General features: G+C 37.2%; 1 protein-coding gene across 2 annotated transcripts in view; it reads left to right on the top strand.

The window, feature by feature from the left end:
* The window catches only part of PLPPR5 (phospholipid phosphatase related 5), a 200,032-nt gene that overhangs the window by 54,474 nt on the left and 122,250 nt on the right, over positions 1-23,308 (top strand). The window lies entirely within an intron of this gene.

Below are 23,308 nucleotides of genomic sequence, written 5' to 3'. Positions count from 1 at the left end.
TTTGGGCTGATTAAGTATTAACCTATGGATAGCAGGGATTTGGCTTTTATTTCTAAAATCTAGATTTCTCATGCTATTCAATGAACCAGGAAGGATTTGAAAATTCAGCCATGCTTTTTCCTCAGTAGTGAACCCACGTGTTTCCTGATGCTGTTGTCATTTTCAGCTCTTTCATTGGTGCTTCTACCTGGCTTTAGCGTTGCTATGTCTACCAGCTGGGTCTCTAGTTGGGGCTCAGGATATAATAACAGAAAGTGAGAAATGGATAATTGGGCTGAACAAAATAAATATGAGTCTGACAGAATGTAAAAGATTGTACTTGTTACCAGAATATTCTTCTGATTTCCAATATAAATGCCAGCTAATATGTGTGTTCCACAGACTTGCCTGCCAAATATGTTGGACTTGGAAAAGAAATTTTCCTGCCAGTTGCTGTATACTTAGCCTGCCTGACATTATCTCTCTCAGCTTGTTTTTTTCTCCAGTGATTGTGCATTTTACAGAAGTACAAAAGACAAGCAATTTAAAAGGCTTTTTGTGTATAAGATACTCTACAGGCAACTTACCTGCTGGAAATGAAGTGATTTTGTGCGACAATTTTCTTCCCTGCATATAACATTTATGCCACAAAAGTCATGATTGTAGAGATGGAGTTCTTATTTACTGATGCATTAATTAGAGTGAATAAAAGCATAATTTTGTATATGGTTTAAAGAAAGCCAAGCAATTTTTAATAAAAACAGTTTCTTTGCAGCAGGGCAGGAAATTATTTTTTCTATCCCTATAAATATTCACTATTTAAATACCTTCTTTCTCATAATGAAATATGGACCTTTTAAAACATTAATGAACTTATATTGTGGAAAAATGCAGTCAGGGAACTTGAAACATCTAATTGAAATGGCTTTGAATTATTGAATTTATTTCTTATCCTCATTTCATATGCTAAGTTTATATGTACAGACATAAAAATAAGTTCTAATCAAAAATAGTATTTTCTGTGTTTGAAAACTGTTTGGATAGCCATAGATATTTTTCCACTTCTCTTAATCAAGAAATCAGTTAGTGTTTTTTTTTTCACAAAATGTTGTATCTCTGAAAATGCCATATTTTTAATTGAAAATATTTAGTCAAACACTTCTCATCTTCCTCCACTGCAGGCTTCACTCTTATATCCATTTCTGAGCCAATCAATGCTACATTTGTTTATTGCCCTTTAATTTAAAAAAAAATGGAGACAATATAGGGCTTTTACCATATCTTGAATTATTTCAGGAATCTGAGCAGACCCACTATTTTATTGACCTTTGCAGCAGTTTAGTCACCAAAATATGATTATGAAAACTTCTGTCAGAGCTTTCACATTGACACAGTGCTGAAATATCTTGGACAGATTATGCCCATGCTGAATACAAAAACCACCTAACATATTCAAAGTAATATAGGAGTGAGAAGGTAATGTTCTCTGTGGCAGAGAGCAGGGGTGCCCCTACATGCCATGATTTTGCTCATATGAGTCAATGTCCTCTAAAAAAACTAACGAGGCACTTCAGTTGTGTCTCCAGGTCAGCAATGTCCATGATCAGTGTACCTCATCAGACACACCAGTAAACAGGAGCTGAGCAACAAGGGGATGTCACCTAATGTAATTGCTGGCTGGGCTCTTGGATCACCACAGACTTGCATTGCTCAAGGGGAGAGGGATAATCTCCCAGCTATCATGTTTGAGGCAGGGCTCAGGGGCTGAGTATTCCCCACTGTAAAAACCTGCATTTTCCTGTCAGCTGTAGAAAGTGTAGGGTGATCTGGTAGAGATAGAACCCCAAAGGTGAAATATACCTATATGGATTAGCAAGCATCCTGCAGCAGGAGACTGAGAGCTTTGGGGGCCTTGTCAGCAGGTGGCAGGAGAGCAGGGCCATGTGGCAGTCCCATGCACATGAGATACAACCTGACTGCACTAAGGAGGCAACTTCGGCAGTACAGGAGCAGTTCCTCTGGGCTTTCACTGTAGCTATTTGCTAGATGAACTACTGCTGTATCTCTTATCTGAAGCACAGGCTGGGTCCTGGAGGCCTTTGGCATGTATTATGAGGCAACTCTTTTTCTCATGGTACTGCCTGCAGTTTTTCTTCTAGGTAACTACTGGAATTGCTAGTTTAGTTTTTACATCTTTCCTAGTGAAAACAAAAGAGCCAGAATTATACATGTATTCTTTGTGTGTATTACATACTAGATACTGTGGCCTGCAACACACCTACTTAGGGAAGGCTATCCACAAATTAGATCTAAAGTCTCTGCTAGTTTAATTCATAAAGTCCATCAGCTGTCATAATTTTTTCATCACTTGTTTTCAAGATATGTACTTCTAAGAAAAGTGAAGCTTCTGACTCTTGCTTAAGCATTGACTTGAGCACTTAAACATTTTATAGGGAATTGGTTGTGTGAAGTAGGACAAGAAAGCATCAAATATACCAAATGTGTTCTGCTTTAGAATTTTTTTATGTTTCTGAGGTTCAGTGCTCAGTTTATGTGGCAATACTGAGTTCTGGCAGTCTCCTGCAGACTCATTTCTCACAGCTCTCTTGGGCACTATGCCATGCTAATGCCGCATTGGTTGTGACACGGAAATTATTTCTTCAAGAAGTTCTTTTTTGTCTTTGTGGAATAACAGAAGTTATTGTAGATCAGCAATTCATCAGGCTCCATTTGCTATATTTTCAATAGGGTCTCTTCAAAATAGACTAAACTACTATAAGACCTTAAAGGATCCCAGAGAGACTGATGTCAAATTTTCTGCCAAAGAATGCTATTTAATGGAAGTTTTGCTGTTTCACCATAACATGGTTAATGTTTTGTAGGTGTGATGAATCCTTATCTCCAAGTGGATTAAATTTATATCATGGACACCATGGATCAGAAATTGTTCCTCCTGGCTTAGAATTAAAACATTAAGAAGAGGATTTAATGTAAATCCTCACTTAAGGGTGTTAAAGATTAAAGTGAGTTTTTATTAGCATAAATCTCTCAGTCCCAGTTCTCTGGACCCTCACAGCTGCCCATATGTACCTTCTTCTAAGAAACAGCACAGAGAGATTTTCTTAATTCATAGGACCTTGTTGGGACAGCCGACTGTGAAAAGCAAATCTGCTGTGACTTTAGGCTATGTGGTTCCTAGAGCAGGGAATTAGAATCATTGTGCATTTGCTAAGTGCCAGGAAGGTGCTGTTATTATTTTACAAGACTTACTTAAGTCTTGTAAAATAATTCTAATCTTTCTTTGTTCGCTCTTTCCCAACTCATATAATCATTTTTGTTGTTCTTTAGTTGAAGTTCTTTATTATTGAAATTAATGCAAATTCAGGTATCTAAAAAATAGCTAAGTATTATTCAATGTTTTCATAAAATTCAATAGAAGGTGTAAGGAATCAGTGCTCTTGAAAATGAAATTATGCTTCATGAGACTTGGTAGCTAAAATGTAATACCTTTAGTTGCATCCTGAATCCAAGCTGGGTATTTAAATAGAGGCTGGACAGTGGGGTGTCTGTGTGGCACTTGTGCTTTACAATTTTGGCCTCACAGCCAAAAACCCAGGTCTGAAAATGTGGAGAGTGTTCTTTGCTGTGAAACTACACTTAGCTAAGTTAAATATCTGGAAGTGGGCTTCTATGTTAAGATATCAGAGCTTTGTATCAGTGTTAAAACAGCATTAATGATACTGAAATGTTAAAGAATATTGTCATTCTACCACACAGAAAAGTGTAGTATAGTCATGGCCATCTTCTGGCAAGGTAGTACACTGAAATAGGAATGTCATTGCTACAAGCCCATTTATGGTTAGATTAAATGTGCATTTATTCCTGACTTAAGGCACCAAGGATAGTATACACACACACAGATGCACACACACAGGGTATTTGCTAGCATTTGCAGAAGCCTCAAATTTTATTTTTAATTATAGAATAAAAGATAGTAATGCCTTTTTTTTTTTAATTCTGGTCAAAATCAGCATCTCCATATTAGCTTACATATCCTAGTATGTATGAGATGTATCTGTTAATGAAAAATAAGGCTGCAGGACTTTTGGCTGGCCTAAATGTTGTGGATTTTCATCTTCCTGATGTATCTAAATTGCCCTCTCCACTTTTTACTTGTATTACTTGTAACATTCTTTGCATATATTGCTGGTGAAGCTGTGTTGAAAGATAGCAGTGGTAAGTGAAATAATTGATAAATTGGTGGCTTTTTAGGGCAGTATTTTTTTCCTAGGGAGCTGAGATTAAAACCTTGGCTTTTAAGCACCCAAGTACTCTCCTCTTCAACCTTGCTCCTAAAATTTGGCTTATTTTATTCATTGTGTTAATGTTCCTGTTTCTTCTAAAAAGAAATGCTATTAAAATCATGATTGGAATTTTTATTCTCTTTACAGACAGAATTTTGGAGTTGCTCCATCCATTGTGTTAGAGAGAGTGCTATACATCCCAAACACAATTATATTTTAGGATCAGATATTTAGTCTGTGACAGCTTAGACTGAAGACAGCACACGTCCTTAGTTTAGAAGATTTTTTTATTTTATTAGGGTGATCCTGTGCCCTTTGACCCATGCTGGAGGCCTCCTGTTAGCTCTTTTATGAGCAAAGAGCCAGAGCAAAACCAATGTAGTTTAATACTGATGTTGAATAGCTTGGCTGTTAATTACATGTACCTTTTCACAGTGACTTTGATGGAAATAATCAAGGTTCTTTAGACAGGCCAACCTAATAAAATATTACTTTAGGTCTGATCACTCCTGTGGTTACGAAGAAGGAAAAACACATTTCAGGCTCACAAAAGCAGAAGAAAAATGTCTGTTTTCTTGGAGTTCTGACTTTTCAAATGAATTTGAGAAAAGTTGTGTACTGTAAAGAATTCTGGTTTAATTGGCTCTTAAGGGTTTCTTAAAATTGTTTCCTTTTCTGTAAGACATTTTAACAACACAAAATGATTTTTAAAAGTAATAATTTTAGGCTCTGTCATTATAGATGGGTGGATGGATGACTATCTGTCATTGCCTATGACAGGCACCTACTCTTACCGAGCTGTCAGCCTTGTGCTTTTAGTGTTATTGTTTGCAGAAAAGACTGCAGTTGTAAGTGAGCTCTTACTGTAGAAGGCTGAAGAGAAGGTATTAAAGATCTCTTTCAGCAAAGCTGAGGTTCCATATGACAGGGTACTAAATAACTGCTTGCACAAAATACTGGACGCAATTTTGAATGTTAATTTTTGGAGAGGAATATCGAAGTACTGAAAGTTTTGATGTTCCCACAGTCTTTGCATCTGGTTTTCTAACATAATTTTTGCAGTCATTTGTGAAAATTTTGTACAAAATCTATGTTAGTTACAGTTGGTGGCTTTTGTGAAAGCCACAAAAGCCAGTGAAAGGACCTGTACAAAGTGTAGGAAAAAGGAGAATCACTTAGCTGCTTAGAGTCTCTGTGTTGTAATTATTATTACTTCCTCATTTTGGCAGTACATGGAACATTGGTGGTATAGAAAGTTATAATTGGATTTATTTTTTTTAATAGTGTAAATGACCTTACAGCTGAATGTTGGTTATCAGTATCTAAATCCTGGGCACTATTTCTTGTCAACTCTAAATTCTTAACTTTAGGTGACATACGAGATGTAAGTAACTCTCATGCTCTGACAAAAGAGGGTGGACAACAGACTACAGCAGTTCAAATACTCAAATCACACCTGCACTTTTATTTTTCAAGGTGAAAATCAGCAGGGAGAGGTCTCTAAATGACGTGCAATACTCTTCTGGTCCTCATTTTCCAGACATGCTGCTTTAACTGACGCTACTCAGAGTTTTACTAATGATGGAAGAAAATTCTATCTGTGAATCATTTTCTGGTTTATGCCTGACTACCTCTGTATATAATTTCACAGTATCCTGTTTATACCTGTATGTGGGCCCTAGCCTGTCCTTCATGGTTGAGATCCATGGAAATATCTTATAGAATCTATGTGAGCTTCTGGAAGTGCTTAAAAAGCTTTATGAATTGCATTTCATGCATAAATTAGCCGTCTGGTCTGCCAATATGAAATATCTCATCTTACTCCACATTTTATTTAGAACTAAACAGAATACGTGTTATTCTAACCGTAAAGGAAGAACACAAGAAATTACCCCAAGAAAATGATAACAAAGTTTTCAGTGAACCTCCCCATCTCCTTCCCACCCACAATACGTGAAAATTTTTGTCTTGGGGGTTTTTTGTAATATATAATGTAGGTGAGCAGCATGAGTTAAAATTTATTAAATTTTTTGCAAAAGAAAGAAGTGTTTAGAATAGTCTTGTCTGAAGTTTTGAGTGAATTGAGTGTGACATTAACTGTTGGAAAGCAAGAAGAAATGTAGTATGCTGAAGAGAAAGAGACAGAATTCTTTATTCTCACATTATGGTGTGGGAATATTTTGCTACAAAGTGGGAACCCTAAATCATGTCTGGTTCCTTGTTTTGAATGACAACCCATCTGAAAACAGTGTTCTGGAAATTATGGCTCTGGCTCTTGTAATCAGCATTGCCAGCCTAAGCAAGGGGTTAGGATGAACCTAGTGGCCATGAAGATGGAATAGATAGACAGAGAAGTAAAAAAAGCCCAGGATAGAAACCTTTTCAGCAGCTGTATGAGACTCATGTCTTACTTTGGTCTTTCTGTTATATAGTGGACAAAGCAAATGTGATTTCAATCAATCTATTGTGAAAACACATAACGTATTTTTATTGTTATCTAATTACAGTTAGAAACCATTTTATCATAACTAACATCAGTTAAAAAATGATAAATGTTGAGTTTTAAAGTTATAACAGCGGAAATTAGTCCCGTGACAGATGTGATTTTAAGGTACAAACCTATGATGAAGATACTAAGAGTCTCATTAAATTGTTGCCATGTGCCATCAATTCTGAAACATCTTCAAAAAATTAAAAGGAAGAAAGGGGGCATAAATAACATTGGTGCAGGACATGTTACCCCACATTAAATCAGTATTCTGCACTAACAATAGCTAACAGTGATTATGTCAGGTAGAGCAAGGTGAAAGGTTACTAGAAGGTTGCAACTGTAAGAACATTAAATCTGCATATCTTTCTATGTTCTCTTTGTAACCCTTTTTTTTTGTTTGTTTGGGTTTTTTTCATTTTCTTTATACAAAGATGCTTACAGGGTTGCCATAAATACATTTGGAAATTACTGCTTTCAGCAGTCTTAGTTCTGGATCTGCGAGATCTACAGGAGGCTGGAGGATTTCATCTTCATTATCTTCACTACCTTCCATCCAGTTTTAAGGATCTGTGGGCAACCCCCAATCCCCATTTTCCTTTTCTGTCTCCTCCCCTTATTTCTAGGTTTATTTCATTCGGGATGTCAGAAAGGTTAAAGCTGAATCAGTAGGTCATCCTACATTGTGGGTGGCATAAGGTCTGTGGTGGGCATACCCCACATCCTCCTAATGGTGAATTCACATACATTCCCCTACAGTGCAGTCTGCGTTATTCTCTCTTACTGAGTGTAATTTTCTTGACACATTGTCATGAACAATGAAGTTATTAATTGGTGTATTTTAGAAGGATGTTTGGAACAAGTGACGTGCTATAAATTTGTGATTAGGATAGTTTCTCTTTGAGATTTTCAGGCACATGAATGTTTTCCTAATAGAATTGATTGGATTCCTGTAAAATCTGTCTAATTTGGTAAAATTTCCCTAATAGGAATATACTGGACAAGATTTAGAAAGATTTGTTTTGTTTTTGTAGCAAAACCTGCTCTGTTTCTTCAATTTCTATAAGTTTTATATGTTAACAGTTATAGAAATTGACAGATTATATTTGCTTTTTATCTAGTTTATGCTTTGATCACTCTTTGTCTTTTAAACAGTAACTGGTTGAAGTAATTTTCTTGTAAATCCTTAATTTTTCAGGCACTCAGCTGCTTTTAATATTGTGTCGCTGCTTCAAATGAGACATAAAAGTCAGCCTTTCAGTGTTTTGTTTTTCCCAACTTGCCTTTTAGAGGCTTTCTGCAGGAGAATCTGTAAACAAGGTCTCATCTGGAAATATAAAAGGGAAGTTAACATTAATATTTTGATACAAACCAAAAGGAGTCTGCATTTTTAGCCATTAGAAACCAAGCAGAAATATAATGTCTGCTTTGCTAATTTTTCTAGTTTCTCTCTTTTGGGTACTTTGCAATTGCACTTTGAAGTAGAAGTTATTGCAAGAGTAACAAGATTCACCAGGTTTATTGCAAAATATCTGTATGAATTTGTGAATCTGTAACTGACATGAATGTAAAGAACAAAACCAGAAATATGGCTTTGTGCCATACTTGTCTATGGAGAGGTGTGATGAGACACTTAAGGACAGCTGTTTTATGAAGCCTTAATATATTCATAGCAGCAGCTGCAGTTTTCTTAGAAGAGAATAGCAAGAATGGATGAGCAACAGAGCTGTATGCTTTGAAGAAGAAAGGTTTTATCCATGACCAAACTGTAGATGATAACAAATTGCATAAAAAACATAAGCAAATTGCATAGTAAATGTTTTTGCAAGAGTTCAAATCAGATACTTGTTAAAGAAGACTCTGGTTTAGGAAATCACAGTCCTTTAACAAGGCTGCACTAAACCCTCTTTGCAACAGGCCACAAAGGTGTTGTTTGAGCACCCTCTGAACCATGAACTATCGAGCAGATGGGATTTTTCTTACATCATTGTATTGATATTTCTGCTTGGTCTTCCATATCCTGAGATATTTTTCTTCATCAAGCCATTCTAGTACTGATTCTTGTAGCACTTTTTATTTTCCCTTTGAAGCTCCAGTCAGTCCTCATTACAAGATACACAAGCACAAAGGATTATTTAAACTAAATTATTATCAAAGAACTTGATGGATGTCAGGAAATCTGAATATGATACATTAAATGTGTGTGGACTGTACCAGCCACAGCTGATGGCAAAGATGAGAGTTTCATGGGCTTTGTTTTACTGAGTTACAAAAGAGATTGAGAACTGAGAAATGTGAGGAGTGATGGTGAGTCCTGGATTTACGGGAGTGCTGAGTCGTGTATGTCTCTGGTAATAGCCAGCTGGTAATCACAAACACTGGGGGTGCTTTATTGCCAGGCTTACATTTCAATTAAAGGATCCAGAAAAATGTGTAGGTACAATTGTAGGAGGGTACATTTTTTTTGCTGGTTTTGTATTGTGCTGTTGTTTGTAACTCAGAAATCCTTGGTGATATAATTATTGCAGTCTGCAGGTGAATGTGCAGACATCTGTCTGTCCTGCCACCAGCCAGGTTGCTGCTACAGTGCTGCCTAGAAAGTATTTTTCAGTGAGCAACCAATACCTTTCTCAAACTCTCCTGTCTGATTTTGTCAGCTCTTTTTCCTCAGATTTTGTGAACATACAAGAGATATTTCCATCATCAAGTGAGCTTGTTGGCAGAGGCAAAGCTACTCCAACTCTGACTGTATTTTTGCTTTGATCTCAGCCAGAAATCTGCTTTTATCAGGTTCAGTAAGCCTTCTTTTGCCACTATACTGCACTGTACGATCTAAAAAAATCATTTGGAGAGTAAAATGTGAGTATCATGGGATTTTCTCTTTCTTTCTTTCTAATAAGCCACCTTTCCAGTAGCCTTTTCCAGAGTGGAATCTAGACAGCTGCTGCCATTTGGCTTCGTTGACATATTCAGCAGCTGTGCTTGCATTTGGGGTAGTAAACATCTGCAAGATACTTGAACATCATTTAGACTGAGTTCAGGTTTGAAATAATGGAGATTATATATATATATGATATCTAAAATAATAAATGAGTAACAAAAAAGGTAGCAAACAGATGAACTCTAAACTACAACTGGGAATGTATGCATTTTTAATCAATTCTTCTCTGACCAGTTGTTTTTCTAAGAAGTTTTCACTAGAGAAATTAACTTAGTTCATACTGAAGCATCAAATGAGCTGTTAACAGAATCATTCGAGCCAGAGGTTTGCTATTTTAATCCTGATGCCATTCCAAGTGAACTTTTTAAGGTAAATGTTGCTATTCTGTGCTCTATAACATGATAGTAGACCGCCTACTTCAGCAAAATGCTTCAGAATAACTCTCAAGATTAATTCTGTTTATGTCTTATAAATAAAACATAGAAGTGTCACTGCTATACTCATTTACATGTCAAAAACCATCAAAAGTAAAGGTGTGCATTTTCTTTTTTAATATGCCTTGATGTGAAGATGACATATTAACTTTCCTTGTGACAATGGCAGACCTTGGTGTCTGCCATCAAGGCCACTCTTTCCTTGGGTTCAGCATATAACTAAAAGGACAGAAGTCACCTGAAAGAAAGGTAGTGTGGTGGATCTATGTCGTTCAGCTGAGATCTGAACCAAGAACCAAAAATGAGTAAAATGAATAGCCATTAAAAATCACTGCTTATCACCTATATTGTGAGACTGTCCCATTTCAGACAAAACCCATCAATAATATTTTAGATAAAATAATGCTCAGCTGCCAAGTAGTTGCTTTGTTGAGAATTAATCTTTTGCTCTTTTGAAGGAGCATGTAAACAAGATTTTTTTAGTTGAGGAGCAATAATACAAACGGGGAGTCTCCCTGCCATCACTGGATAAGAATGGATATTGTGGCAGAGATATATTATACCAATACCACTGTGAAGTTGGGGGTGAAGTGAGGAAATAAGCTCGAGTTTGGTGATAAAATTAACAAATGTAGGATGGAGATGTCAAGTGTGGAGTCATTGTACTTCTCTGTAAATAATTTAGTCCTGAAGTAATGTCTTCTGTCTGAAAATAGCTATTTGGCCATTTTATAGCAGTAGACTAACATTTTCAGAAATAGAGAAGTTAGGAGTGGTAGGTGACTCTCTGCTCCTTATGAATGCATGTGTCTGCTGAAATTAGAGTATCTAGACTCTTAATGAAATGTATCTTGAATAATTTTCCACCTTTTAACTTTCTCTTGAAGGAGTTTAAAAACATAAGATGGAAAAGTTGCCGATGTGATAGAACTGATGAAGTTTTAGTTATGTAAAGCTGACTCAAGTTATGAGCTCTTATGCTGAGGAAGGAATCACTGCAGTGCAGGCTGCAGACCCCTTGTAGGCTATTGGTGCTCAGTTGTTGAGTCTTGTACACACACACACACACACACAGACACAGAACCCTGTATGGGGACATCCAGACCATTGAAAAAAGCCATACTAGGAGTCTCATATTGGTTTTGGTTTATAATCAGAAATACTATCAGAATAAAGCTTTTGCTGTGGAAGGACTGCTTTACTTTTGATTTATTTTCTTCAGTGTAATTTGATCCTGTTCTCATTTTATTTCGTGGCTTTAGATCAGGCCGTATCACTAATTTCAGTTCCATTTGGTTTCCCTGGTAACATTTTATTTTTAGCATCATTATGCTTCAGATATCTGTCATGGAGGGTTCATTTTAATTTTATTTTATAGGTTTCATTTCATGGCAAAATGGTAAAACCCCCAAGCCCTAGTCTGTTCCACAAAATGTCTATAAATATCTAAAAATCATGTGAACATCTTATATGGTTAAAATTTTTATTACTTTGCTGCTACCTCCCCTCATGGATTCAGTGGAAGATTTTCAGGATGCAGGTTGCTAGACATTCATGCATTTTTAAATCTTTTGAAACTCATTACTCCTTTGTGCACTAGATGTGTTATTTTGATTTTTCAGAACTACTACCACAGCAGGCCCCAAACTCTCAGCAGCACAGTAATTATAAAATAATTGGTCTGGCAGAAAAGGAGGAACATTTCTCTCATTCCTCTTCCGCACTAGTCACCTCCTCTCTCTGCAAACTGTCTGGACAGAAGTAAAGAAGCTGTAGAGATTGTATCTGCATCCACTTCTAGGTTCTGTTCAATGGCATGTACTTGTATAGTCACCTGAGTGTCTTGCCTAGAAATTTCTTCAGTCTCTGTTAGGAATATGACTGGCTGACATTCTTGGTTTGGGGTCTCCAGCAATGATTGCATAATGGGATTATAATTGGAGGCTTCAGGGTTCTTTTTCCTTTTTCCTTCAATATTACTTTCTTGTCCTTTTGACACAAAATGACTCTGACTTAAAGAACAAATGAAGCAATTGGTAAGAAATATTGTATACTCAAGTAATAAACGTTTATTCATTTAAACCCTATCTGAGACACTGGCCAACTACCCTGACAAAAAGCATTGCTTGAGAACTTAGGCTGAATTTAGTGGGAAGGAAAATAACTCTGCTAAACATTAATTGAATGAAAAATTATAAAAAACCACACAAACAAACTACAACACTCCCAGTACAATATCAATATGATGCATAGAGTTCAGTGATACTACACTGAAAAAGAAAAAAAAAAAAGTAAAACAGTATTTTAGAGCTAACAGTTTTTTCATGGTAGTTTGGATTTAGAGTGCTATTAGCCCATTAACAGATCAAGGACTTTCTGATTATGTCTTTTACTCAAGCTGCATAGGAAAGATGATCTGCCAGAATTTATCAGCAGATAAATAATTATGTATCCTCTTATAGATGCTCCCATTTATAGTATTTGTCAAGCAAGTTCTCTCCTAGGGATGGATTATAATATGAGCACTCCATGGTGTGATAAAAGGCTTCCCATACCTCAGGCTTTGTAATTTCCTTTTAGCTGAAATAATTTCCATAATAAGACATAGGGACTAAAAAGCTTTAACTGAAGGTCCTGTGCTATTCAGAAGATGCCTTGGCTACAAGTAGATGCCTCTATTTTCTGGTAATCCTGAAATCAGGGCTCTTCTAGAAATGAAGAAGAACCCAACATTTTCACAGTTGCTAAGGAAAAGGGGAGAGAGAAATAATCCTTCCTCTTCATTGAAGGAATGACCAATTCATGTCATAAAGTGTGTCATTCTCAGTATTTTTAGCTCTCTATCTTCATCTGTTCAAACAATCTCGACTTAATCTGATCTAAAATAGTCTGACAGGACTTAGATGTTAATTGGGCCAATAAAATCTCATCACTGTCTCTTGAGAGATAAGAAAAACAATGAGAAAATTGCCAGTTATGGCCTTTGGCTCATCCCAGCTGCCATACCTAAGAGTACTGCTAACAGCAGTTGATGGATTCCTTTCTGCCAAATTTGCTTGTTTTCTTCACACAGGCACATTTTTTCACTTCTTGCAGTGAGCAGGAGTGAAAGGCTTTTTAAAGAAGGAATTACTGGAGCTTACATAGTACAAAGGCTCCTAAAAATTGCCTGTCAGTCAATTGAATTTGATAGGCAGGAAAGACAGATTGGTGAGAAATGGGGTTAGGACATTTGCGAGGTTCCAGCTAGAACATTTCTCATTTCACAGTTTTGAATTTTTATACTAAGGGGAGAGCTGAAATGCTGCTGCTTTTGTTTGTTGGTGTGGGTTAATAATTAGCCCTGCTTAATTTGATGGCTTCGTTACTGCTGATTATTTGATTTGTTTTGGAAGACACTCCTGTTTTGAAAGCTAGGTGTGATGATGTGGGAATTGGACGCATACACAGTACCATAACTCATTGTCTTCCCCTCTTGTTCTGTCCATATTCTTGTCCATGCTGGTCAATTCCTTGCCCTGCTGCTACTACTACTCCAGGTTTATCATTTCCCACCCTCTTACTCCTGACAATTTTCAAAATCCAAAGCCTCACACAGGCTACTTATGCTGGACCAAGGACAGCCAGGGCTTCACTCAGCCCATTTGAGTCCACATTCTGCAATAAGAATTCTACACAATCATACTAAGGATAGTGCAATGGGTTCATTACTGAAAATTATAAAGTAATTTTGGCAATTTCAAGGGAATATTTCTTTCTATTTTTTAAAATTGTTTAGAAATTAATTTAATCTGCCTATCAATGTGTCCACGTATATGCCATATTTTGACATTATGATTGCTTATCTGGGCAGAGCTGTAAGTTGTAGCAACAGCTAGAAGCTTTCCTGCTAGTTTTCAAACATACAAGGTTATTTAACCTTGACAGTTTGCATTTCCTCAAGATTGATTTGGTTCCAGTGGACTTCAGATGCTGAAAAGACTGAGTGATTATGTTAGCTAACAGAGTTCCAGAAATTTTTAATGTTCACTATGATAGCTAAAGGGTCTTGTTTATTGTAACTGACTCTTCACTGTCCCAAGAACCGCTATGTTTAATTTTTTTTTAAGGTGATGTAGATCACAATTTGAAAAGAAACCGCATGCAATATACAAATCTTCTGTCCTTTTGTCTCATCTTCTTAATAAGCACTCATTACTCTGGTGTATGCCAAGCACTCTCCAGGACTAAAACAAGGCCAACCTGAATGAAAGTGGTTTTTTCTTAAGACTCCTTTCAGGCACTTGGTAGCAGAGGACATAGATTTGAACTTTGTGTTTAGTAAAGAGACAACATAATCAACTAGATGCTCAGGAAAACTTCTAAAAATATGTATTTGGAAAGTATATGCTAAAAAGCCAGAAAGCACTTTCAACACTTTAATGCTTAAGTGATAGATCTTTGATGTTCTTATCCAGAAGCTTCTGCTTGCATAGGTTGTTCTATGGTATTGCTACCAGAGACATATAAGTATTGCAAATATCTGAGCTTCTGGATTCATAGCACCTCAATTCAATTGAATTTCCTCTTCTGGAAAAATGAAGGATCTTTTCATTAATTCAGGAAACAATTACTGCAGTTTACATAAGGTCAATTCATACTTTTTAGTAGAAAGCAGCATTACTGTGCAAGCTGCTGCCACAGAGTACCATTATGCAGTGAAAACCATGTAGGAGTGCATTTAAATGGAGCACTTTATTTTTGTCTCACGGAAGAGAGAAAATCTGAATAAATTTCCAACGTACAATTTTTTTTTCCTATTTAAATGATAACATCAGAATTCTACCAGGAACTGACAGCACTCAATAAAGATTAATACAGTTGCAGGAGATTATGGCATCTACCAAATGTCATCCTTGTGCCCTAAATGTAATACACATAACAGATATTACATCTCTGCCTGCAATTTATTATATGACTACTTTGTTTTATGTAGTCCAATCTTTTAAGAAGTGAGAATCAGGTGGACTCAGAATTCAATTTATCAGCTGTATATCAGTGCTAATCTCTCTCTGAATAATCCAAAGCTCCATGTTGCCATAATTTAAAAGCAGAAATACATTTGCACTTTTCTAGAGAATAATGAGATACTGACTACAGAGAAATAACATTTCAGCCTTGAACAGTTGTCATTATAATTTTTTCTAAAAGTGAACTTTAAAGTTCTGTTTCTGCAGTGATTTAGACAGCAGTTTATTTTTATTTGTTAAAAATGTTCGTTGATTCCACATAAAGCAGTTGCACTGCTTGAAACAGCCTGGTTAAGTCTCTACAAGGCTGGAACAAGACTGGGTGCAATAGAAGATGGAATGGGCACTCTTGTAGTGTATGGGTCTGGCAGCTGGATTCCTTATGAAAAAGAAAGTATCAACTGGAATAGGAGAGATGGATTAAAAATATGGAATTTCAGCTTCATTTGTTAGCAAATAGGAACAAACATTGCAAAAGTAAAGCACTCTTTAAATGCTATAGGAGCAATGTCTGGATAAGAAATGAACCATCAGGCACTATACCTTTTTTCATTTTTCTGAGAATGCAAAGCACTATGAACATCACATTAAAGCTTCTGAATGATATTTATTCCTTAATTTTTTAGTTTTTCATCTCCAGTTTTCCACTAGTTATTAAGTCCTGATAGAAAGTATGCTAAGCCTGTGCTGCTACATTATGTTATAAAAAATAACTGATCATCATTTATCTGTTTCAGGTTTTAAATTCTGATTGAACAAAGCAAGTTAGATGCAGTCTGTGGTATACTGCTGATCCATGGTTTTTCCTCAGTGTAGCAATGATGCAGCACATCTAGCAGCTACATCTGTTTCTATGGCAGCAGATCTCTTGCTGTGTCTCTCTACACATTTTCCTTTATAACAAGACTGTTTATGCAGTCTAACATGGCTTTGTGGCATACAACTGATACTGTCCAACTCACCAGCCTTGCTGCAACTCCACTCCTTGAACTTCACTGATAATATATTCCTGCAGAGGTTCTGAAGTATTTTGGTTGTGTTATCTGCATGTCCAGTGCTAGATTAGCTACTCTTGTTGTAATCTTCAAAAATTTTGATCTTGAATATCATAAAGTATCCATGTAGCTTCTGTATCACTTCACAGATTAAGATATACTCTCACCAGTTCCTTTGGTCCCTCCCCTTACTCTTCTCAATGACAAGAGCTCAGGGTTTTGTAAACTAGGCCCATTTTGTATCTTAATATGGAGGAAATCAATTATGTTGCAGTGACCCAGTCTTCATTTATTTGATGAATAACTGAAGAGGAATTAAGAAAGCACTGATTGTACTATTTAGCTGCCTACACTTCTTGATAAAAATCCCATGCAAATTTAAAAATTATGATTTTGTTATTTCAGTGCTGCTTACTCTTCCCTTTTGCATAGCATCTTCAGCTTTCTCCTGGCTCACTTTTTTTTCCCTTAGGTAAGGTATACGTTTTGGGGCTTTTAAATTTATATCAATTCTTCCACTTGCATCATAGGAGAGGCTGTTGAATGGAGAACTCTCTCATAAATCTCATTAAAAATAAAAGTGTTTTAAGAAACCTCTTTCCACAGTCTGCCTTGGTTTAGCAGGTTAGACAACTTTGCAATCTGTTAGGCATACAGAGCTCGCTGCACATTTGCTCTGTGTTACTAGCCAGAATGTGCTGTATGAAGCTGTCCTGGCCATTTCAACTGCATGCTTCTCTTTAGTTTTTCTCATTCTTTGGTAGTAAACCAAAGCATTAGTTTGTCATCATATCCATAGTAGTTCTCAGGAAACTAAAGCCTACAAGTGGCCAAAGCCTGCAACTATTCCCTGCCAGGCTGGTTTTTAATCAGTATTGGGAGATATAGGATGTTGGAATCACTTCTGTGAAAGCTCGCCTCTCTTATAAGAGTGAAGATGATTGTCTCAAATGCTACAGGAAGTCAAGAAGTATCAGAAGAGGCTGCAACTGATACCATGAACAAGTCTTCAGCCCCTGCTGATGCTCTATGAAAAAAGCGTACACCTGGACTATGGTAAGTATCCACACCTTTCCTTGACTAAAACAAACAAATTTCAGGGTGATTGGCTCACAGGAGCAGTTATGTAGCTCAGGCAAAGAATATCACACCAATATGTACATGAAAGGACATCAAAACAATGCATACTGAGAACTTTGATAAACCTAGCCTGTACTAATTGAAAACATTATAGTTAATTTTAGAGAAAATTCAAATATGGCTATTGTTTACAAAGCATAGTAATATAGTTTACAGGTGAAAATGGGCAAAGCTATTGCTCTCAGTTGTGTGCTGTTATTCACAGAACAGACATAGTCTTCTGGTCTCAGCATGGGGTAGTAAGAGAGATCATGATCCACAAACTTTGTTTGAAGCAGGAGCAGAAACAGGATCACATTGCATTTACATATACTCCAGTCTCCTCTGAATGATTTGATGAGAGGGCAGAGCTTTGCCTTATGCATCATTTAGTAGCTGCAGAGATTTGACAGATCCACAAATCTCCATGACTCCCATTTCTTTCTGAGCAGCACTGGAAAAGTAATACTGTAAGAAAAAACTGAATGACACCTGGCCTTTGAAGGTAGCGAGAAGTTTGGAGGGGGGATAACTTTTTTTCCCCCTCAAACATGAGAAGTGCTTTCTGCGACTGAGCAGACTTGGTTTAGTTATTAGCTTTAGTTATTAGCTTTTTTTTTTTTTTTTTTAACAGGAATGTGCTCATAAAGCACATTCCTGTTTGAAAATGCTCATAAATGTGAAGATTTGTGTTGTTCTTTATGGTAAAATTACAGATTTCATATATGGGATGTATAATTAAATTATGTCTATATGCATATTTGGAATGCCTGAAGAGATTACTGCAGTCAAAGAAGAAAAATTTTAGAGAGTATTTGCAGTCTTGCCACAATTTGTTCCATGGTAGGTTTAGCTGTCTCCTTCTAAACCCTGGATTCAACATGTTAACTTGTTGTGTTTGTGTGCACATGTCTGCAGCTGGAGTTGCCTTACTCTCATTTTGAATGTGGAGTATGGAGACATTTGCAAGTTTTATCCCACCTTTGATACATTCCATGCTTTAAGGTTTGTGAAATGATTTTATTCATGACTTTATTAAGTCATGAGGTTCTAATGTCTCTAAAATGTTCCTGCTAAATTAGGTGTGCACTGATCTGTCACACAAAAGGTCTTCATAAATCTGTACCAAACTGATTCTGGTAGTCTTGTCATACGTGACTTCTTATATCAAGACCTCTGAAGCTCTTAAAAAATCCAGCACAAAATAGATTTAAGTTTCAGTTTGATCAATCATACCTTTGTAAACCCCTTTGCATGATTACATTTAGTCATCAATCTGGATCACAGTGAGCTTTCTTAAATTAGTGACACTCTTGCTGTAGCCAGAGTGGTCTAAGCGAATGTGACAGGATTTGTTAATAAAGGTACTTTCTCATCTTAGATAAAGGTTTATAATATAGTCTCTGCATCAGAGATACCCGTCAGACAGGGGCTTTGTTTTTAACCAAAATTCAGATGTTTAAAATGTGCCCTTTAAAACTGTCTAATTGTCTAGGCCCCTTTGTGATCCATGGAAGGGGCCATTCCCAGGGGAGAACTCATCAGATTTGCATTACATGTCACCTTTCAGCAGTCCTACCTTAGTCTGTTTTACTCTCTTGCATTTTTACAGCGCATCTCTCAGCCATACCAGCCATCACTGTCTGTAGCTTTCCCAGGCTACCAACACATGTCCCAGAGGATGGGACACCTTAACCTTGGGCATATAATGCACTGCCACAGCAGCATCTGCTGAGGCCAAAGGAGAGGCCTCTCCTGAAACTGGCTACTTAAGCTGTGGTGGCAGGGCATTCTCCAGCTCAGCCACAGGAAGATTGTGCTTTCTTTCACTACAAAGGGAACAACTGTACAGACTCTTCCCTTTCTTTGAGAGAAAACATACTGGTTTTTGATTCTCTTTTGCTTGAGGGCTCCCATCTTAACTTGTCATGAAAGTCATGGGACAGGGGTTGCCAAGTGACCCAGATTTGCACCACAGCTTAAGGCGATGTCAGTGCACCCCGCTGCCTTGGCGTGGATCACAGCACATGTGACATTGTTGTACCACTCAGCGCTGCACTGCCTGGCTGCAGTCAGCAGTCACAGCAGCTGCCCAGTGCCCCCCAGCCACAGCAGGTTACCTGCTCCAAGTACACACAGGTACAAAGGGGCAGCCTACACTTGGGAAAGTTTCTCAGTCAGTTTGCTGCACTGCCATGCATTGCAGGGGCTCTGCTACTCCCTGTGGTCCTTAATTAGGCCATTGGCAATGTCAGTGCGTATCTCAGCTACAGCTGTGTCTTCCACCCCAGGCACATGGGCCCTGCTGTTGCTCTTTGAGGTTGTCTCAAGCCAGGCCTGGAGACAGTCTTTGCTGTCTGCTTACCAAATACCTTGTGTGCCTTCTAGGTAAGACTGCTTTTCAGAGTGTGCTGTTATACATAAGGTCTTTCACTGTTGCCAGCGAAGGATATATGACACCTGCTGACTCCTGCATCTTAACGTCTTCCCCTGAGAGCCTGTCCTCTCAGTTTGCCTCTGACACCTGCCCTGTTCTCATTCACAAATCCAAGGCTGGCCTCACCATGTCTGGCCGCTCTACCCAACACTAGCAAGGTGGCTTAGGGGCATTAGAGGCTTAGCAATGCAGCAGGTGCTGTGGAATGACTGAGCAGGCACACCCCCACATGGCTTGAAGTTCCCAATTCACTTGGGGTTTTTTTGTAAAATGCTTTTAGGTTAGAGAAAAGTTTGTTTGGACACTGTTCCTCATAAATTCTTACCATTGTGCAAGGTTCTCAAGGTTTCTCACTGATGACCCCCTTTACACATCATGAGATACCTAATATTGAAAAATATTTTGGGAGAAGTGGGACTTTGTTTCACCACATAGATAAACAAACATCGATGAGGAATTTTATCTTTATTTCATGATGTTAGCACAATAAACTCACACAGTAGCATTGATCTGTACTTATTTAACAAAATACATTTATAGCAATTTACAAATTATTTTCCATTTGAAAACATGGCATAACATTTTATTAAACACAATACTTTATATAGAGAATTCTCATTTAAAAACATATTTTATTTTTAAGTATTTTCTTTTCTCAGTAAAGCACAGCCTAACAAAGAAAATCGTGCCTGTTAGCAAGTAAGAAAATCAGAACACTAAGAAGATGTCACCTGTCAATTTATTTGATTAATTTTAAATTAAGGTACCAGTGGAATGTAAACAAAGAGTAATTTTACAAAAGGCTCCTTATCAAATATACATGCAGAGGTCTGAGTTCCAATGTATATATTATTACATTTCTGCTCTCTAACGTAATATAATTTGATAAGCCATTATTAAAAACAGTAGCCTTTGGCACTTTGAGTAAAAAAGAATATATCAATATTTATGTATAGAACATAATTTCAATGATTACACAAGAGCTTTAAAATCTTTTCTTAAGAAATAGGAAACTTTAGGAAAAATATCACACTGCACTTGAAATAGTGCAGCAAGTTTTAGAGTAATAAAAGCAACATATATGCCAATATATATCTGACTAAAACCAAGGAATAAAGAACAAACACTCCCACCAGGAATCCTGCTGTTTCCAAAACAGCTAAATTGCCAGAGGGAACGTTTTCTAATCTTTGCTTTATTGCCATTATTCTCCATTTCAATTTTCCTTTATTTCCAGGTTCATCTACTTACGTTCTTTTCCCCTGCACTTACAAACTAACAAATGATTGCATCTTATTTCCCTGCACTGATAGGCCAACAGTGTTTGTGTCTTACCCATTCCTTTAAAGCTAATCCTACCTCCTTTACCCTGTACCTAAACTAAACTAAAGCCAAAGGGTTTTGTCCATGACAGTCCAAGTGTTTTTAATTCCTAGGAATCTTGTACAAAATTTCATATTAAATACCATGGACTAAAGATACATCATTTTGAAAAGAAAAAACAACTCCTGACTTGTAAAGACTAGCATCTGAGAACTTATTTCTAAAAAAATTACTTTTTTTTTTTTCTTTTTCTCCTGGTATTTATTATTATTTTCCCCAGCTGATGTGCCTTAAAGTGTGTCTTCAACATACAGTGCTTTTAACATACACAATATGCTGCAACCCTACTGGGTAGCTTCTTACATGCAGCCTGCAGAATACTTTCTCCCAATCATCCTAAGTGTGATGGGGTCATCTTGTATCAATAACAGAAAGAGTGTGGTGATTTCCTTAAGGACTGACACTCTTCCACAGCACTGGGTGATGGGCAGGTGAGGGGAGCATAGCTTGGCACAGTTGGCTTGACAGCAAGCATTCAGCTAAGCCTGGAGCACCTGTAGAACTGGGAAGTACACGTAAAGCTTTCCATTGACTCGCAAACACCATCCTCATACTTGTGAAATTACTTAGGTTTGGGGCTGGGTTTGGGCTTTTGTTTTGGTTTGGAGGTCTTTTTTTTGGGTTTTTGTTTTGTTGTTTGGTTTTATGTCATTGGGTTTTTTTGGTGGTTTTTTTGGTCTATGTTTGTGTTGTGCTGTTTATCTTCTTGAACAGGATGATTCTTACTTCTACCTCCTACATGCCTGGGGTAGGGAGGGCTTTTCCTTAGAGTTCTGTGGGGTAGGTAGGGTCTGTATACAGGTTCTGACTATAGAGAATGTATCTGGTTCTCTGATACCCTAAATGAAAAGAGGACTTAGACCAAAACACTTCTCTCAAGAAGCCAGAGAACAGACCTGATCTTCTACTTCTTATTCAGTGAGAGGACTGCTAAGCCATTCCCTTCCCCTTCTAGCAGGGGAGCTGCCAGGTGACTGAGAGTAGCTCTTTTTCAGGTAGAAATAGGAGAGAATGAAGAGCTGCAGTGGGTGAGCACTGCCCCTGGCTTCCTTCAGGGTTTAAGTCAGAGCCAAATGAAATGAGGCATTTCTTCTAGCGGGCCCATTCTAGGACATGCCATGCTTATTCCTTTCAGAGTTTATCCTTTCAATAATTTTTGGCAATGGAGATTTTTAGCAGGCAAGTTTTTTCATTATATCCAAAGCTCAGTTTACTAAAATAATTCATGCTTTCTCAGGTGCAGAGACCTTTTATATTCTTAAGTGGCAGTGGTGGAAAAATCATACTTAAGAAGGTTCTGTAGGGTGTCTAAAGGGAGGTGAACTGTAGTAGTGGCACAATGCAACACTTGTTCAGTGATTCTGCAATACCAAGGCATTCCATTCTTTAAACTGAAGCACAAATCCCCTGTGTGATGGTGATTGGGATGAAACTTGTGATTGTTCTTGTGGCATACTAAGCGAGTGAGGTGAATGACTGCTTCTAAGTGTGAGCTATGATATTAATTCCTGTCTCCTTGGAAGCTGGTCAGGAAAATTGCCATCTATTTTTATTTATTCATGGCTCACCTTTCACATTTGCACATCGTGCAATTACTGGTGTCCTGCATTATTTGTTTAAAAACTAATAGAAAAATGGAAGGGTCACTGAAGGACAGAGTAAGAAGTTTAAAAATGTAAAATCTAAATCACTTGTAGTACTTGATAAGACCCCTTAAAAATGTAATTTAAAACAATTCTACAAGTTAGCCCACTAAGAAGCAGCCTCTTCATTAGTAGCACCTGTTCTTAAACAAAAGTTGAGCAGTAGCAGCAAAACTATTCAAAATAGATAGTCATTCCATTCTAATGGAATGTCACCCACACATTTTTTGTTGCAGTAGACATCTTAAAGAACTACACAAAACCTTTGCAATCTTTGAATGTGACAGATCCACTATAACAAAGCTGTAAATATTTCCTACGCTAAATGAATGCAGCCAGCATCATCATAGTATTAGCAATATTACTTGTAAAGTAACTGCACATCAATATGTCATGTTTGCAGAATCTAATAATTATGCAAGTTTTCAAAACATGTAAAGTTATCATAAGCACCATCCTGTATTAAAGATTTGGTGCAAATTCTGCAAAGGTGAATATATACCACTGATACAGCCTTTGCTGTGAAAAAGTCAGTCAATTTTGGACACAAATATAAAATAAAAAGTTGGCACATTC

Source organism: Onychostruthus taczanowskii, unplaced genomic scaffold (assembly GCF_017590055.1).
Source record: "Onychostruthus taczanowskii isolate IOZ18803 unplaced genomic scaffold, ASM1759005v1 scaffold7, whole genome shotgun sequence".
Classification (NCBI taxonomy): domain Eukaryota; kingdom Metazoa; phylum Chordata; class Aves; order Passeriformes; family Passeridae; genus Onychostruthus; species Onychostruthus taczanowskii.
The sequence above is the reverse complement of the archived record's forward strand: the minus strand, read 5'-3'. Positions and strand labels throughout refer to the sequence as shown.